The sequence below is a fragment of the Melospiza melodia genome, chromosome Z, assembly GCF_035770615.1.
Source record: "Melospiza melodia melodia isolate bMelMel2 chromosome Z, bMelMel2.pri, whole genome shotgun sequence".
NCBI lineage: Eukaryota > Metazoa > Chordata > Aves > Passeriformes > Passerellidae > Melospiza > Melospiza melodia.
Genome location: NC_086226.1, coordinates 5,918,631 through 5,939,047, shown reverse-complemented (window position 1 = coordinate 5,939,047; position 20,417 = coordinate 5,918,631).

Below are 20,417 nucleotides of genomic sequence, written 5' to 3'. Positions count from 1 at the left end.
CTGGTTTTAACCATGGTTTGGCTGCAGCAAATGGAAAACGAGGGGAACAAGCCAGTGCATTCACTAATCAGCTGTGACTGATAACCACAGAGAGCTTGGTGAGAGGAGAGGCTGGCTCTGGAAGAAACATTTACTACTTTGATTTGTTGGCCAAGCTGCAGCAGACACCAATGAAACTAGTGGCTGAAACTCAGAAATTAAAAGAGAAAGAAAGAAATTGAAAGGAGGGTAGGCCTCCAAGACTGATTACTGCTGCATAAGCATTTTGTCATAAGCAAAAAAGGAAGGCAGACCAGATAGGGGCTTCTAACAGTGACAGAGATAAAGAGGCTAAAGTTTAAAAGCACGGAAGTTTAACTGCCAGTGTTTATTTATAGCTTCACACATACAAAGGCACTGCTATTTCAGGGAAACTGCACTATTTTTTATATGTGTCAGTTTTGAATAGTCCAGACACAGTAAAAGTAAAATAAAGTGAACCGCATGTGTTAAGGAACAAATTTAAATAGCAATGGCTCTGAGAATAAAGTGTACATTAAAATAAGGGAAGAGGCTATAGCTCATTTAATTTGCAGAATAAATCTCTGACAAAGATCCCTGTCTCGTGCACAGAGATGATATTAGGAGTTGAGAAAAAGATATAAGCCACAGTCTGATATAATATGTGAGTTGGTGTGTATGTGTGTATAAATTCTGCCACTTATCTATCCCACTAACTATCTATCCATCAGCACTGCACGCACATTCATAAACATTAATGTTTATTTTATTCATTAATACACAAAGACTTACCAATTAGCTGTATCAATACTTTATTTGGCAATAAATTCTTTGAGGCAAGGTTTTTCCTCATTTTTATACTTTGCACATATATAGGATAGAGAGATAATTGGTTCCATAATGATAAAACTGCTGTGCTTCCTTGCTACCTTATTTTTTACTGACATTATCAGAGTTGTTCAATAAATGCCAGCTCTTCATCCTCTGATACACCACTTTTACTCATTATGTGCCAGGTGATTTATAGAGAAAAAAATAGTGGATCACATTAAAAGTATTTTAAATTTCACTGGAATTTCAATTCAATGTGTTTTCATTGTCTCTGTGTGTCTAGATATAGTTTTCTAGCTGATAAACAAAATAAATATATTTTTTTCAGGATGAACTTCTTTAAATGAAGGATGTTATACTACTATTTATGCTATACAATACACTTTCACTCTTACAATGAAGAAAGAAAAGCTATCCCAAATATCCATCCTGATGTTTTTCATGGTTAACATGCATTTTATTTATAAAGGGGTGAATTGTCGATTTCTCTATTGATTGCAGAAGCATAAAGAAAGAAGCAGCTTTATGACAAGTTTTTGTCTTGGACTGTTTTCCTTTTCCATGTCTTTGTCAAGGCAAAGTTCTAGTATTTCAACTTTAATGCCTCTCATTCATGGAAATTGCCTTTCTTGAGATATTACAAAGAAAAAAATTCATCAGTTTTTGTAGTCTGCTGTGTAGATGCCCCTAGGAAGACCAAGCCCTAAACCCTGTGTCTGTGTTTCTCCCTCTGAGCCAAGGCCCATCTCTGCTGACGAGAAATGGGCCACAGCCTTGCTGGTTGCCCACGGCAGAAAACCAATGGGGAAGGGAAGGCAGACGGGCACCATGCCACAAAGGGGATGCATCCAGCACATTACAGAGCACCAAAACTGCCTCTGAGACAATTAGTAATTAGCACAGAGGTCTTCCCAAATTAGTGTGCTCTAACTCCCAGGACTAACAGTGCAAGTGGGCCACTGGACTTTGGCTCGGCACCGTCTAGCTCCCATGGCTACAGAAAGTGAGGTCTGCTTATTTCCCTATCAAACATCTTAAGAAGAAGGTTGGGAAATTTAAATCTGGAGTAAAATGACAATCTGAACTCTGATTTAAAGACAATATTTGCTGCCTTTATTCTAAGCCAACTGTTTATGAACTCCCAATTCCCACTGCAAGTAGTAAACTGCCTCAGAACTGTCTTAGAGAAGCTTGGCCTATTTTTTCCTCTTCTCCCATATAACAGCTATTGTTAAAAAATTTAATACAAACCTCTTCTCTTAATATTTCTCTTTCTTTTTAATTTATTTTATTTTCCTACTTATTACAGGTTAGTTTATAAAACTGTATCATTATCTTCCGAGAAACCAAAACAGTCACGATTCTCTCATTTAAAAAACATTTATTTCTCTTATTTCTCTTAAAAAGAACAGAAAAAATCCTTCTTGGTAATTACTGATTTCTCTCTTCTTTATTTTCTCTCAATTTCCTTATTACGATTTTTTTTTTTTAAATACCAGTTGATTTGATTATTTCAAAGAATTCAAAACCAAAAAAGACTGAAAAAAATCATCTCAGTTGATATTCCTCATTGTCTTTATCCTTCTCTTTTCACCCTCTCCTCCTAATGACTTTCTGACACACACACACACAAAAGGCTAAACTCCTAAGACTTTAATGAACAGTTGGTTTTTCCTTATCTAGTAATTGGTCTTTTTGATTTCAATAGTCATAAAATAAGATACAACTAGGTATTATCAAGAATATATTAATCACTAACAATTATCTAAATGACTAAGGATCTTGATTTAGCATAAAAAAGATTAGATTGTTTTAAGATTATGTGCTTATGAAGATGCCAACAACATTGTAAGTACTCCCAAATCTAATCTATTTAAATCTTTCCCTTAGTACTGAAGTGGACTAATCAGTGTCTTTTTACCTTCTTAGTGAGAATAAGTGAACATTATTTGGCTATTCCCCCATTTTTCATTATATATATGGATGGTAATTTTGCTATATATTTGAAGCACAGCTCCTTTCTCCCTGAAACACACCTATTTAGAGAGGCTTCAACATTTCTGGGATAATTCTGCAGTACTTCACTGTGCTTCTGACTTTCACTTTGCTTATGGCTCATTCCAAAATCAATCTGTAGCCTTTTATGTGTTTATAGCATTATATTGGCACATCTAAGTATACAACAGCACCTCTTTTCCCCCCATGGTGACTTCCAGCATCTTGCTGCAAAAGATGTTTTTGGGATGAGATTTTGCCTGCCAGTTATTCTAGGGTGACTTTGTAAAGGTCAAAGAAATTACTCTCAGTTTGTTCTCATCGAAAACTGGCGCACCCATATGGGGGCAAATAAAATCCACATGGGTTACACTGACATTGCAGTGGTGATTTTGTTTGTTTGTTTGTTTGTTTATACATAGATATGTGTGTGTCTGTGTGTCTGTGTGAGTATTTATCTCCTCCAAATCACTCTTAGACTCTCACTGCAGCCCTGTCATAACTGAAGGGAGAAGACAGTTATCTCATGACCTGAAGGCATTAGCCAAATTATCATGGATCAGACATCCGCAAAATACAAAATGAGGTTTCATTTGACATAGACATTTACATCAAACATATACAGAATAATTATTTCCACTGGAGCATTGATGAATCAACCAATGGCAATTTAATGAGAATACTGTCTGTCCTTGTAAGTTATATTCCCCTTCAGTTGCAAAGGTGCTAGCCAAGCGCATTGTATCACTCAGTCTTGTCAGAGTAGATGTTCTGTCACTGATTAAAGAGCTGGATGTCCTCTTTAGTCACAAAAACATTTCATGGAATAACCTTGTTTCTGTCTTAATGGATTCTTGCAATGTAATGAAAGGCTCCAAACTGGACTTGAAGAAACCCTCAGAGAGACAGAGAGTGTCACTTCTCACTTAGTCACCGCTGGCAATTGCTGCCACTCTGCCCATAGCACACCTGAGAAGAGATGTACAAGTCATTTAAAAGGCACATTCCGTCAAATGCATAATGGGCAAGAAAAGCATCAGAGGAGTTTTTGCCTCCTTCCCCCTCCCCAGCCTCCACAACTTTCAGATTTCTCAGATTTGTCACAGCCAAACGAGGGGGTCAGGAATAAGAGCGAATATTTGATACCACTGTGTGAGCTGAGTGTGACATGCTGATGGCACCTTGGTAATCTCTGCCAGGCAAATGATTTCCCAGGGTTTGCAGGGAGAAAAGCGGGGGGAGAGAAAGGAGAACTGACAGTGCAGTTTCACTCCACATCTGCTGCCAATTTTAAGGAGTCACTAATTCACAAACTATATGGTAAGCACATTTAACTGTTCTAGCATTTTTCTCATGCTTCATGAAAACAGAGATAATAACTGGTAAACCAACTGTAAAATTAAAAGAACTAGATGTTGCCAATAAAGACCATCATTTCAGGAAAATAAATTTGTTTCTTGGAAGCTGATCTCTAACGTATGCTTTAGGTGCCCACAAGAAAAGCAATTCAACTGGAGAGTAAATTGATCTTGCTCCACTGGTTAATATGAACAGAGCAAAAAATATACACCAACAGGTTATCACTTAATAACTCTTTGTTTCCCTAATATTGAATCAATAGCAGGATCACTTGGAGTCATCAAATCTTGAAGTGCAATGAAAAAAGATATTCAGGGACACACACCCTTAGACTCACACACACACACATACGTGCACTACTGAAGAATTAAACATTTCCAAGGCAAAATGTTCCATCACACTAAAGGCAATATTGGTCTTCTGAAGATAAGAAACAGCAGCTTAATATCTTCCCACAGAACTCATTGTCCAAAGCATCTGCTGGTATAATTCTTATGTCTGCAGAGGAACTGGTTGTATGCACAGTTATAACTGTGTTTTAAAGCACACTAAGAGCAAGATGATCTCATCTCCATGGTATCCAAACGTTGGAATGGTACAAAGCTGCACCAGGGGAGGTTCAGACTGGATATAGGGAAGTGTTTCCTTGCCAAGGAGGTGGTCAAACACCAGGACAGGCTTCCTAAAGAGGCAGGCAATTCCCAAGCATGCAGGGTTTGAGAGCAGATTGCACACCTTTAGCAATACACTTTTACTTGGTCAGGCCTGAATTTGACAGACATGATTGTAGGTTCCTTCCAACTGAAACAATCACCCATTCCTTCCCATTTTGATCCAGTGATAGAGATAACATGTAGAAATGCTGAAGGTGTTGTTGTTGGGCCTCAAATTATATTAATTTTTCTGATAATGCTAGATTTTTCTTAGAGTGTTTTTATATCTAGAATTGGGAATGAGAAGATCTCTTGCCAAGATCCTTTCCCTTAGAAGGAAGGAGAGACAAACTTCTGGGATAGTCCCTGGCTAAACTGCAGTTCACAGAAACACCCTTGCCATGAAATTTGCTCAGGCTCCATCAAGGTAGCAGATGGGTTCAGGACATAAACTATTGCATATAGTTCCTTCACTGTAAGAGAAATAGGAAGGTCTAGGGAAATTATCACAATGTAATTTCACTGACTGCATTAGAATTAGGTAAATAGCCTCTGAAATTACTTTGTTTCTTCCTTTTGGCAGCAAAATATACCCAAGACGCTTAGCACAAAAAGAGCTATCTGACATTAAATAGATGCATCTTATGAAGGATTGACATAAGCTACAGATTTGTTTGTACCCATATGTCCCATTAAAATGGGTTTAAATACAGTTTCTATCAACAATGATACATAAGAAAGAAATTCATCTAGAAGAAAATTAAATTATTTTAGCTCCCTTACTTGAAATATTGACTTTATTGGGAAAGAGTCTCAAATATAAATTGAGAAATAGCTCAGAACAAGCTTCAGAGTATTCAAATTCCTTCTTTCCCATGAAAACACACTCCAAACGTCTCTGCTAGGATCCCCTATCTCTCTACACATAAAGAAATATATTAATAAGCTCTCATAGCACCTGTGCTACTGGTGCTAGCAATACTGGGAAAAAAACAGCCAATGCCTAACATTTAGACAAATTAATAAGACAATATCTTTCTCTGTTGATGAACTGTGGAAAAGCACATGCATGTGCGATGTAGATGTCATCATGTTGGTTATTGTTTGCATGCAACAGACAGGTCCTAAAGCAATGGTTCAGATTAATGTCTCTAATAATAAACACAGTGTTAGCAGCAGCACTGTCATACCTGTGGTCAAATTTCCACTCCTAGTGAGTGAAAAAAGAAAAAGAAAGTTATATTTCAGGGGCACGAATTAATTGGAAAGCTGTATTTCCAATACAGTTGATATTAAGCTTTTCCGTTGACACCAGAGCTGTGAAATATAGCTGACTCAAGGGGTAGGAAAATAGAGGAATATGTTTTCCTGACAACTGACACATGGCCTGCTGTCTCCTTAAAGGGCTGCTGGCCATCCACTCTGCTTCCTGACTCCCACAGGCTGCCCTGAGTCTCAGCAATGGGTGAATTTCAACAAAGTTTGGCTGCTCAAACACAGTGTGCTTCAGCCAGGGAATAGGGCTGGAAATCACAGATGATTGATTCATCTCTCTGGGTTCCTAGCATCACCTGGTTTGGGAATATATATCAAGGCCCCTATTTCTCTTAGTATATAAGGAAGTAAAAATGGCTGCAACCCATTTGTATTAAAGCAATCTTTTTTTCTTTCTTTTTTTTTTTTTTTTTCTCCCTTTCAAATTTTAAATAAGATTCAGTGTTAGCCCTGATCCACACTGGTGAAAAGAGATATCAGTTATAGATTTTCATCAGAAATAGTTGTTTCATTAGCTCAGAATTTATTTAACATCTGAGGAATAAAATTAGTGACTGATAATGGCAAAAGGATACCATTTATTTTATGGCTTACATATGCTGAGCACTGTAAATACCAGTAAATCAATCCCTTCTGAATGCCATTACAATTAACAGACCTTTTAGAGAAGAAGAAACTAAGGCCAAAAGTCACTTTTCAAGAGCTCTACACAGGAGCAGATATGATCTGAACTTTTGATATCCTTATCACCATAACTCCTCCTGAAAAAATGATTTCTTAATTAATTTGTCTGCTTAAAGGGTGCACTGATTGAACTTTATTTGTGCATATCAGTGTGTATAAGAAGCTTCTAGAGTATTAAAAAAAAAAAAAAAAAAAAAAAAAAAGATGTTTTCTAGAACAGCATCCTCAGCCAGCTTAAAAGATCTGTGATAAACGCATTTATCCACTAGAGGATGTCTGGGCAAGCTCTTCTGGGTAGAAAACAGGTTCCTACACTGAAAACTTCAGTGATAGATGCTGAAAAGCACAAGCTTGTGGTGACAGCCCTAATTTGCCTGCTTCATCCCCATTATCAGGACAACTGATAAGGCAGTGAATGGGAAGTTCTGTGCGCACCATCAGGCATTTAACAGGCACTTGCAAAGGCATCCTGATGCAGCTGGTGCAAGGCACACAAGGAGTTTGGAGCCATGGATCTGAAAAATCAAACAGAAATGGGGTGAGACGTGCTTTAAGGTTATATGGGTGCTTTACTGAAGCAAAAGGTTTAAGCAAAAGCTGTTTGAACATAAAGCATCTCGGTCTCTTTTACACAAGTTCCCTGGTCCTCACCTGGTTCTGAAGATGCACACGGCTTAGCTCCAACCATGAGTGGGGCTGCAGGAGGCAATGGGAGCTGCCTTCCCAGGAGACTGAAGCATGGGGAACTGGTTTTTGCAGTATTTAAGGTTATGCTTTTAGAAAACTCTGCAGAATTGATCTGTACACTTTGGCTTGGTGTGACCCCGTGACTCTCTGGCTCTCTCTGAGCAGTGCAAGTTCACTGCAGGTTTGGCTCAGCAGGATTAAGCACAGGGCACAGAGCTCCTACCAAGTTGTCATTCTGCTGCTTTGACAAGGTCCATGCTTGAAGCCAGAACTGAGCAAAAGAGCTGAAACCACAGTTCAGATACTCTCCCCAACTGTAACATATCCCTGCATTTAGAATATTCTCACTTTAAACAACTGCACTTCAATACACATGACAGCTATTTCTAATTGACTCAGCCTTTGCACACAATGTATTTGCTCATCCTCTGCTGCTACCAAGAAGTTACCATAAATGAAAATAAAAAAGAAAACAACCTCTGAGCCTAAAATCCCAAATTGCAATGTATACTTTGGAGAAATATGTACAATTATTTTTATTGTTTGTGTCCAGTCTGTTTATTACCAAATGTTTAACACGATGAAGTTCAACAGATAGAACAGCTAATAGTACTAGGTATTGAATTTACAATTGAACACAAAGTGGATGAGTCTATAATAAACCTTATCCAGGGAATGCATTTATGAGGCATCCTCTAATCAGCAAAGAGAGGGGGCATGTTTGTCCTTTCTCTGTTGCTTTGTGAGTTACTGTTAGTCTGAAAGACTGGCTTGTATCCAGGAAACAGCAGATGCAGGTGCATAGAATTTTTTCCATTGCCTTTCACTTCAAATAGGTCAGTACGCAAAATTTAATTATAAAAAGATAACCAGAATTACTTCTTTCACAATTAAAGTAGTTATAAATACAAGCTCAGAAGACTCCCCTTAAATCTCGTATATCTTTCCTGACTCTGACTCAGTGGCACGTGTTTTAAATGCGATTTTTGCAAGCACTGCTAATTTGAAAAGTTTCAGAGAGCTTTAAATATTTGATTTATTGAGTTGTTTTAATGCAGGTTAATTCAGCTTGTACTTACCTTCTCTGGATGCTGGAGGACCTGTGGTGCTGGTTTACATTATGAAAAAGGACACATTTATCTTGTGATATTGATACTATCCTGGTAAGTTGAAATATTCAACTATTCTTAGCAGCATTGGAAAGGGCTGATACCAACAAAATAAGATGAATGCTTCCATTTTGTTTCAAAGCAAAGTTCATGAAAATAAAAGGCCATGGTCCCTACTTGATTAAATTTTCTTTGCTCTCTCTGGACATCCTATTATCAAATGAAAATGCAGATAATGGGCTATTTTGCTCTGTTTCTGTCTAGATTGGCAAATCATTATCTGTGTCCTCTCATCCATTCACCACACAGAAAAATTATCTCTTAATACTATTAGAATTTCAAGAACTATAAAATACTGATATATATGCAATCTTTTTCTCCATAGATCTTAGAAGCCTTCATAAAAAAAATTATTATTTTCTCTTGTCACTGAAAAAAGGCTATGACACTCCTTTAGCAAATCAGAAACTGAGGCAGAAAGTATTTTTCAAGGATATCAAACAAGTTTAAATTTTCAGCTATACTTTTGGGAAAACACTGGCCAAAACTCAAGATATCTAACCATGCAGTACTCTTAACACACAGTGACCACAACTATAACAGAATATAATCTATAATTATAGTTCTATACTTATAGCTACTTATAGCTAGGAAGTAGAAATTGTCTAGGGACTTCAACACAAAAGAACACGCTTTCCTTAAGTTTCTAGAATTTTCTTTCTGAGTTATTCAGTGATGTGCTATTTGATAATGTACTTTATGCAATAAGGTGAATGAGAAAATCCTAATAATAAATATGGCCATTTGTTTAAGTTAATTGATAAAAGCTGGAGCTTTTCTGGCATGTTGGACAATAATTTTATTGATATTATTTCTAAGATAACAATTTTGTAATATTTCAATAATTATATAAATATTATATGTATTATACACTATATTGTATTTTTTTAATAATAATTTTATCTTATGTGTTGCCTTACACTGAAAAAATTTCATCCACATATCAATATTTTAGGAAAGAGAATTTTGTCTGTACGAAACAGGAATACCATCAAGAATAGACTAAAGCAGAATTGTTCCATTGATGAACATGAGTGCACTTTTTCCTAAATGAATTAAATACTTTCCTACATCTTTTATTTTAAGAATTTGCTAATATTCCCCTCCAAGTACAGTACTGCTTCTCTTCTGTGTTTGGCTTGCATTCTACCACCCCTTTGACAGGTAAAACTCTCCCAGCATCTCATTGCCCAACTCAGTAAATAAGTAAGAATTTCCTGGGGTTTCCATGAGGAAGCAGAAGTGGAGATGGGGATTTGGATTTCAAGATTACATTTTAACACTACATCAAAACATGTTTTAGTCTTTTACTGCCCTATAACTCAGAGCATACTGCTGCTCAGTTCTTTACCCTCAGCACTTAAGATTCTAAGTGTAGGTACTTCAAGCCACAATGAGTTTCTTGTAGAAACAGATACTCTATAAAAATTATACTTTATTTAAGTTCTTGCAGATAAACTGCAGAGATTGAGGTAAAAGTTCAAGACAGAGTGAAGCAGGTTAACGATTAGGATTTAGATTACAGGTTTTGTGTAAAACAAAGTCTTGGAACTATAAAGTGCATTCTTGGTTACCTTTTTTTTTTTTGCTAGTTTATTCTCTGGTCTTTACCTATCCATGTGCTTATTCTAATATTTTCTTGCCATGTGAAAAACAAAACAAACAAAGCCAGAACGAAAAGTAAAGCAAAATAAAAATTAAAAACAAACAAACAAACAAAAAAACTAAAAACAACCAAACAAAATCGAACAATTCCCTTCTGTGCTGTAACTCATTGATGGTCTAAGTAACACAAGCAGATTTTTCCAGGACCTTCCCTTAAATTATTGGACAAGCCACTTATATTCAATATGCTAAAGCTTCTATTTACAAGAGTCTCTCTATTTTTGTTATTAAAAATCTTAAATTTGATTTAAATAATAGTTAAAAGAAGTTTTAAATAGGACTACCTGAACATTTTTTCTTATAAAACATTGGGAATTTTACTTGCTATTGCATATTGCTATTAAACTGCAGTCCTGAAATCAATGCCATGTCAAGTTTGTGTTTTAGGAGTCTAGATATCCTTTTCAAGGTTATAGAGATGTTTGTCATGGTTTTACAATATCTGATTTCCAGTTAGGGGGCTGGTCCCCTAGGAGGGCGGGACCTAGTGGAGTAGCCTAGTTTTGAAGAGCCAATCAGCTGGCTGGGTTTGAAGATTGACATCTGGTTAAACCACTTGAAGGATTTAAACCCACCCCTGTGGAAATGCCCTTTTAAAAGTGAACAAAGCCCCGGAAAGCTCTCAAAAAGCTTTGGACTTTCAAGGAGGTGACTGGGCCTGCCGGGGCCCACACAGCTGAGTTGGGCTGGGCCTGGCTGGGCCGGGCTTGTGCAGCCCACATGGCCTGGCTGGCGTGTGGCTCAGCTGAGATTTCTGCTGCTGCTGGGTCATGTCACCGAGACTACACCAACACTGCGAGCAACCACGCCGGCTGCATGGTCAAAATCAGGACAGCCCAGACAGTGCTGCGTGGCCACAACATGGCTTGCAAATGAGCTTTGTTTTACCCCAGGACCAGCACTGGGGATAGCCCCATGGCCAGCACTGGGGATGTCCCTGAGGCCAGGAACAGCCGGGGCCAGCAGTGGCTGCCAATGGCCTTGTGCAGGAGTGGCCTCATGGCCAGCACTGGGGATGTCCCCAAGTCCACAAGTGGCCGGGACCTCGAGTGGCTGCCAATGGCCTCGTGCAGGAGTGGCCTCATAGCCAGGACTGGGGATGTTCCCGAGGCCAGGAACAGCCGGGGCCGGCAGTGGCTGCCAATGGCCTTGTGCAGGAGTGGCCTCATGGCCAGCACTGCATGGCCTTGGTGCAGCTCGCTATGAATTTTACTTGGCCACTTTTAGCAAGCCGTGCTTTGGACAGAAGGACCAGAACAGCAGCAACAGCTTTTCTTGTTTTTGGTGTTTTGCATGAAGAGAAGCGCTGAGTGGAGCCAGCAGCCAGCATGGCTTGCACGGTGTTGGCAGAGACCACGTGAGCAGAAGCAAGAGGCACAGCGAGGGATCTCTGCTATTCGGAGTCTGGATGAGATCAGCTTTTCAGCCTTGCAGAAGTCTATAAAAACTGTTTCAACTGATAAAGATTGAAAACAAATGAACCTACAAACCTATGAACACCAATTCTCTCCTGAATCAGGAAAAAGAAGGGGTGAAGACACATAGAGAAAACAGCATAGGGCACTGAGATCAGTAAAGTAGTCAGATTTTAGATGGGAGGGGATTGAGGATATGCCTCAGTCTTAGGCTGAAATTCTTTAGTGAATTTGGTGAAGCCAAATTTTTGATATATTTTTGATATCAAGCTTTGTTTTTTCCCTGTAATTCATGAATTGCATGGGGGGATGCAGCACTCACCTGCAGCCCATGCGAAAAGGGCACTTGTGCTGGAATATGTGGATACTGAAAAGCTGTGATCCAACGAGAAGTTTGGACATAGAGAAGTGACAAAGGGATAGAAGAAGAAAAACCTCTGTTCCCAGAGATAAGAGAACTTTTGTTTGTATGATAGAACAGCTCATTCTTAAAATAGTACCCCATAGCCCATGAAAGCAGCTTCGAGAAAGCTGCAAGACTTTCACACTGCAAACAGATTTTCCTTTCCTGGGGGCTGATTCACTGTGACATTGAAGCCATGGGAGAACTGTTTCTTGTGGAGAAGTCCCCATGGCACAGCAAGAGACACTCCTCTCCCTAAGTGGACTGAAGAAAGACTATTTTAGAGGTGGTACACTGGCTGAAAGTCCCAGGTTCAGTCTCTTTACATTGTCAGTGGGAAGGAACAGAGGGTTTGTGGGGAGGAGAAATGTTCTGAAGGTTTATTCTTACTTCTTTTTTTTTTCTTTTAATTGTGTTAATAAAGCTTTTTTAATACCCCTTAAAATTTTGAGCCTCCTTTGCCATCCTCCTAATCTAGATGTCATATGAGGAAATTAATAAATAATTCTAGTTGGCTGTATGAGCGTTTGGCCAGCACTAAACCCACTACAATGTTTTAAGCCAGAATTTTACAAAAAAGTCACTCTCACCTTTCTCAATGACATCTGTGAAAAATCAGTAGATTATCTCTTTCTCATTCCTCTAACCCCTCTCAGTGGGAGTCTCAGGTCAAGGTTTTATGTACATATTTAGGACTAGAATAGTCATGTCCAAGACCTAATACATAACTTAGCTCTCTCCCTGCCACCTCACTTGACAATTAATTTTGACTTCTTATTACAAGTATATTGTGCAGTGATAGCAACAAAATGGATGAACAGTGTGCTGACACCAGCCGCAACATCCTCAGTGATGGCTGTGAAATAAAACACCCTGAACACGCTTTCAGAGGAGTTAAGAGCAAGGACCCACCACAATGGGCTCTTCTGGGTTTTGGCATGTTTTTATTTCTGCTTGCCCAGCATGCCCTTCAATCCTTCTCCTCATGGAGCTCATGGAGCCTTAAAGAGCTTCCTTAAAAGTGCAGTTGTACTCAGGGTGAGAGAACAGAAACAGCTTCTAAGAATATAACTTGTGATTCTCTTTCAGCTGCTGCACTCATAACGTGAACAAAGAGATTCACAGGCAGGCAGACAGACAGACCAAGTTTGTCTACCTTGTTATGGACTTGATATGTGAAATTAAAGATGAGCGACCATCCAGGGTAAATTTTGTCAGCCGTCATTCGTGTAAGAAGGAATTTTTAACAGATTTTCTTTTTTTTTTTTTTTTTATAATTTAACCGTTTGACTTCAATTGAAGGTAGATAGCTTGGAAGTTATTTGTTTCTGAAGTAAATGAAAGTGAGTAAAAGCATCTGACACAACTCAATTAATTTGTTGGTTAAGACCATAAGAAACCTTAACCAGTTGAAAACTTAAAATATGTTACCAACGATCCATGTATCATAGTTCTGAGCCAGTTAAAAAGGAGGCCAGCTCAGCATGACTTTTCAAGTTGCCTTCATATTCTATTTCTTTAAAACATATAGTTTAATAAAATTTAATAACCCCCCATCTGCTTATCTTAAGAGAAAATGTACCAAAAAATATCAATGTGTACCAGACACACAAATTATTATTTTTGGCATCCATTTAACAATTTTGAAAACAGAAACATAAAAGCAACAGAAAACCATCTAAGCCTAGTACAAGGAAGAAAGATTTAATATTTATATAACAGAACCAAAGGCTATATGAAGTTTAATAAGTCTCTTGATGTGAGTTTTGGAAGTCCAGTTCAGAGCTTAATATGTCACAGAATGTACATTCATATACGCATTTTGAAATATCCCCTTGAGAATATGTTTTTGGGTAAAAAAACTAGGTTATAAAGATGTAGAATTGGTTAAGGAATGATTTTCTATTTTTTTTCTTTTCTTTTTCTCCCCTCCATCTCTCAATTCCTTAGATATCATGATACAACATGGAGCTTTCCAAAATTTTTTGTATCTGCAGTACAGCACAAAGCATACGCTTTTTTACAACTTCTTAATTGATGTTAATGATAGCTGTGATTTCCAGACAGTGTTCTTTCCCAAACTCTGGATGTGTCATAAAACACTGTGTAGTTCCTAGCACTGCAGAAAAAGTAGCATATTCTGCTCTTCATGAAGTTCATAAGGATTCAATCCTTATATTGTAGCCTTTATTTCACTAGGGCTGGTAGTGTTACAGTCCAGGAAAGGAGCAAATCAGCTGGTATTGCTGACATTACCTCAGCTGGTAAGAGAGAGCACATTTGAAGATTTGAGGTGTGGTAGATCTGTAGGTGATTTTCTCTGGGAAGAAACATCTCTTTCTGCAGAATTTTGCCTTATATATTTTAAAAAGCACACCTGGTGCAAGAGCTCTTCAAGGAAAAATGTGATTTTTAAAATTTTTTTTCCCCAGTGACTTGCTGGTTTATTTCCATTAGGAATGCAAAATTTCAGTAATTCCCAATTTCCTCTTCTGTCTTATCACTGTTCTAGAAAAAACAATGTGTGCCCCTTCAAAAAAAGAAATATGTTCTATTTTCTTATTTGCTACTACCATTACAAGAAGAGTTAGCATTATTCTAAAACATGATTTAAATAGATCTGGTTTCTGCTCTGGATAGCAAACATAGTTATATTTTGTGCTCTAAAAGATGTATTTCACTTTTATTGAAAATTGAGATGAAGGAGAAGGGAGGAAGAAAGGAAGAAAAGAGGGAAAAGAGAGAAGAGGGGATGATGGAATGGAGCATGGAAAGAGGGGAAAAAAAAGGGAAGGAGGGAGAGAGGGAAAGAGGAAGAGAGGGAGAAAGGAAGGAAGTGGCGGAAGGAAGGAAGTGGCGGAAGGAAGGAAGTGGCGGAAGGAAGGAAGGAAGTGGCGGAAGGAAGGAAGTGGCGGAAGGAAGGAAGTGGCGGAAGGAAGGAAGTGGCGGAAGGAAGGAAGTGGCGGAAGGAAGTGGCGGAAGGAAGGAAGTGGCGGAAGGAAGGAAGTGGCGGAAGGAAGTGGCGGAAGGAAGGAAGGAAGTGGCGGAAGGAAGGAAGGAAGGAAGGAAGGATTTCATGTCCTTGTGTAACCTTACAAGAGCTAATTCATGTTATTTCTAACGGAAGATACAAAATATCTGGCTGACATCCCTAATTCCCTAAAGAAACCTCAGTATTCCACAGACAGGGCACCCAAATCTAGTTTCCATAAGTCTTTTGTGATGGCCAATATATCAAATATAAAAACCTAAGTTTGCTAACAAGGAATTTCCTCTATTCCAATTTAAGATATTTCAACAGTTTTCTAGCCATGATCTTAACATGCAAGGCACACACAAAGTTGACAAAGGAAATTATTGAAGACAATGTCCCACTGTAATTAAAACAGTGGAAAGGCAGAATGCAGAAACTCTCCCACCCACCATTCACCCTTGCCATCCTAATGCAAGTAGAAATACATGCTTTGTAGACCACAAATACCCAGGTTGATTAATTACATGGCTATGCAATATTACTCATGCATTCCTCCTCAAATGTCAAAAGGATTAGGAGTGCTACATCTTTCCTTCCCAACTCTAATCTGAAGGAGCCCTGCTGAAATGAAAACAGTGCAATTACTTTCGTACACTGTCAGTTTTACAATAGGGCGAAAAAAGAGCTTTACAAACAGCAAATAATTATACCACCACTTAATGATTGATTTAACATAGAAAACCCATCTAATTCCTTTTGTCGTTACAATCTACAGTACTAACACTCCAACAATGCTGCCTTAGTGGTTTGGCATTACATTAGCATTAAGAATAATGCAAATATAAACCCTAGCTTAACTTTTTATATTGTTAATCTGCATCAATGCACTGTACTCCCGGTGTATTATGAGGTCTATTAGTGTAGCAAACATTTGGGCTGATACACACCAGTCTAGCAGCATCATTTCAAGACAGGGACTTGTGTAGAATTTCATGTATTTGAAAAATTAGGCTTCTGCAAGGCAGTCAGAGTAAGGGTCATGTACTCTTCATTTTGCTGCAAACCGTAGCCAATGAACTAAGTCATGCTGCACAACACAATTATATGTTTTCAAGCCCTGCCTACCTCTAAAGTGATCTCATTGAGATGATTGCTGCCCCATCTTGAGGCTTTGAGATGGACTAAGTTCTGATATTATTTATAGAATTGGTACTGCATTGAGTTGGGAAGGTCTTTTAAAAGAATATAGGAGAGCCTCATTTCATACTACAGGATTTTGGAACAGTTGTTCCTTTCTATTTAAATGCACAGCACTGTATGAATTCAGTAAGAAGCAGTACTAGTCTTGTAGATCTAACCATACATACAAATAAAATAGAGGCCTAGTATGAACTAAAAAAGGAAAAGGGCCACTCTTGCCTTAATATTGCAGATTTCATTGTATTTCAAGTGCTCTATTAATTCTGTAGGCAGCAAACTTTTCAGAACTTCTGAATTGCTTCTGAACAGAAATAAATCTGAAAAGGTCAAGGATGTTTTATGAATTTCGGGCTTGGGCCAGAACAGGTTAATTTGTGAATGTCTTTTAAAACAAGGACATATTCAATATCTGGTTTAGCAGAAAGAACAGGTAGAATTGGTCATGTATATATCTCATATCAAAATTCAGGAAACTTGATTGTCTTGCCCATTCACATATTTGATGTAGTGTCAGTGAGGGTTTTAGCTTTCCATTCATCTCTAATAAGAATGAAATGAACATAACAAGCATTGAAATAGAGTGAAAGAGCTGCAGTATGAAATTGTACCCTTGAATGTCCCATCAGGGAAGGCTGTAAATTCTGCACTTTCCATTTCTCGGTCAGAAAACACATGGACTAAGAATGAAAGTGTGAAATCATTAGAGTTTATATCTCAGCCTGGCTGTAAGCTTTGGCCTATTTCTTTAGAAGTGTCACTACTTCCTGTTTAACATATCGACCTGCCTATTTGGCATTTGACAGCAGTATTGAATTTTTGCTGAATTTTATGCTTCAGGAAGGACATAAAGTAACAGGTTTTCCCCTGGGCTCCCCCCTCCACAGCCTCAAATTTACTATGAACTTCAGAAACACTTTGTAATCTCATGTAAATATGTTATGTCTTCTTTTCTGTTGGAAGCAGCCCTGTTTTTTTGCAGGAGAGGAAAAGGGTTCCCTTGACTCTAGAGAAGTTGCTTTGAAACAATACAAAGCACAAGTAAATAAATGTCCCTTTTATGTTTTCTCCCCATATTTTATTGGCTGGTTTGGGTGGATCTCAGCATGTGAAGTTCTCTTTGATGATCTCTCTATGTGCTCTCCTGCTATCTTTTTCCTCCTTTATACTTTCACAAAGCCCAGGCTCTAGGCTGGAACTGCCAATGTGGTGGCAAAGGGTCTGAAAGTTAATTATTGCAACATTGAGAAAGAAAATAACCAGTCTTTTTCTTTTTTTTTTTCTTTTTAAGATTCAAAGCCAAAATTTAAAAAACCTTTTGGCTCCAAATTCCCAGTAGAGAGTGAGTTCCAGATGAAATCAAGATATTCAGTCCAAATGGATATCATGACACTCAGCACTAAAATGATGAAATACTGTGGAATTTTGAGTGCTCGTATTGCCATCTGAATACTGCATAGAGCTATCAGAAAAACATAGACATAGAGGATTCTTAAAAGTCACCAAACCAAAATTAGTTAATGAGGAGATCTGAGGCAAAACACCCCAAAAAACTGACTTGCAATGATACTAAAATTCAGATGTGCAGAGCTTTGCTTTTGCAACACAGAGTCTCAGCATCTTCACTTCAGATGTCTGAGACATGGAGTGAAGCACGAGGGTCTGGTGGGTTCTTTAAAACATGCCCAGGATGAGAAGAGTTAGAAAATGGACATTTGAAGAGTTTGTGTGGGTGTGTCTGGGTCTGTGTCTCTGTTTATGTGCCTCTGTTGAAGCGACGTAGAAATGTCTTCAAGATGCCTAGGGATGACTTGAGGAAAAAAAAAAAAGGTGCAATGTGCTAAAATGGACCATAATTCTTCTTCTCCTCAGTGGCTGCATGACAGAGAAGGTTGTTGAGAGAAGACATGTCTTAGAGGCTTCTTCAGAGTCTCAAAAGAGCATTGTTTATAGGCTACAGATCCAATTCTTCCCCCTCCTCCTTCCCTGATCCGCAGCTTTTAGATAGAGTAATTCTAGGTTCCACTTCACAGGAGACAATTAGATTTACCAATATTTAATTTTAAAGCACAGAGTGTTCATGACTGTAATAACTTCAGTGAAGGGACGGGGACACCCAGAGCTCGTAATTCAACTAGAATTTAGCATTCTAAAACTTTCCTGTTGCTGAGCCCATTCTTTCTAAGCTTTCATTTTTCCTCTTTGTCACTTTGCTCTGCCAGCATTCAGCATTACTATTTTTTTCAACTACTCTCAAATTTTCATCCACTATACTATGGATGCCTTTAAAAGTTCTTTCCTTTTTTTCTTCTCTTATCTAATAGGTCATGAAAAAAACATATGTCTTCCTATTTTGTTCTTTCTTTTATTTTTCTTTCCTTTTTATTTTTTTTTTTAATTTCTTCTTTGCATAGTTTTATCAGAGGGGGACAAGAGTGATGAAGTTCTTTACTACTGGGTAGAAATAACTGTAAAGACCACAATTACAACAGAGAGGATGAGATACTACATCTAGTTAGTTACTTAGCTCAGGCACAGGAAATAATAACCGTTCACAGAAAGGAAATCTCACCGCACAAAACTATCTGGAAGGGATAGGTAAAGTCCTCTTGTTTCACTTTCCCTCATTTCTGCCAGACTTGATGACACATTGACGTTTTTTTGTTTTTTAATCTGTTAGTATATTAAGGCATTCTTTTAACCATCTCTAAGGTGATATTTTTAATATCAAGTTCTTATCAGAAATTATTCTTTTGCTTTTGGTCAAAATAGACTTTTCTCCATAAAAAATTATGGAGAAAATCTGAATTATATCACTGACTAGTGTGATAATCATATTTTATTTTAAACTGCAGTTGTGGACATTTCTGGAGTCTCTTTATCAGAACAAAAGAAATATGAACTATCCTTCTGTGACTTCATTTTTCCTCTTGAATGTTCTGTTAGATAAGGAGTCAAGACTGAAGATGCAGTGATCCACGGAAGTGGACATGAATATGATTAAATGAGATTTAGGGATCAAAGAAGCTTATAATAAAAGCTTAACAGATGGGACAACAAGAGCAGGTAGAAACCAAGCAAGTACGTGGAGGGAAGAACACTGAAGATGTGTCTCCAAAGAGAAGTCCTAAGCACAGACACAAACAACTGGAAAATTATTTGGTCTCCTAGCACCTGGCACTTTGGTCTCCTAGCATTTCATCTGGAAATTCTGGGCCAACTCTTAACTCTCTGGGTTTTTCAGGCTATTGAGGTGCTATTTAGTAAAATATCTGATCCAATTTCACTATTTGCAACCAGCAAAGGGGATCACAGGCATTCCCTTCTCCTTTCACACAGTGTTTCTCTGGGTAATATCAGATGTACTGTTTCTGATACTTTGACTAGGCAGGTAAATTTCTAATTTTGAAATTATTAATAATGGTTGGGTGATATGCTACAGAATTAGTGTTATTGAGTAGTTATTTAGGTAAGCTTTACAGATGATACAAAGAGAATGGAAGGAATGGGGTGATAGAAGGGGAATGTAAAGTAGAATAAAGTAGTTTTGTAAACACTGGGTGAGGCTCTCTCAGTCAGTATTACCTAAGCACAGCTTTAAAAGCCAGGGAGTTGACTAGAGTCAACTCAAAGTCTGGTAGTCCAGTAAGAATCTGCCAAAATCTAAGAAAAACCAGCTGGCTCTCAGTCAGAATACAATTCTTGTGTAACTTACGAATTTCATTTCCATCCAGATTTGAAAACGTGGACTACTTCCATCGTTATTATCTGGTCCAGTAGGCCAGATAATCTTGATGAAATTCACCCTCTTTTAAGTCGCATATTAATCAAGTGAAAGCCTACTCAGGTGACCCATATTAGCTTTATTAGACTGGTCCTTTCACAGACTCAATAGACAAAGTCAAGCATCAAGAACAGTATAATTCCTCACAAGGTCCAAGCCTATCCAAAGGGAAGTCATGAAGTACAAAGCAATGACTCCAGTCATTTCCAAAATCTTTATGAACAGATTCACCAGGGAGCTAAAGACTGCTCTATAAAATGAACATATTCCTATGCCTTCCAGCATGGTCCCAGCTGTTCACAGTCTCTCCCGCTGACACCAGGACT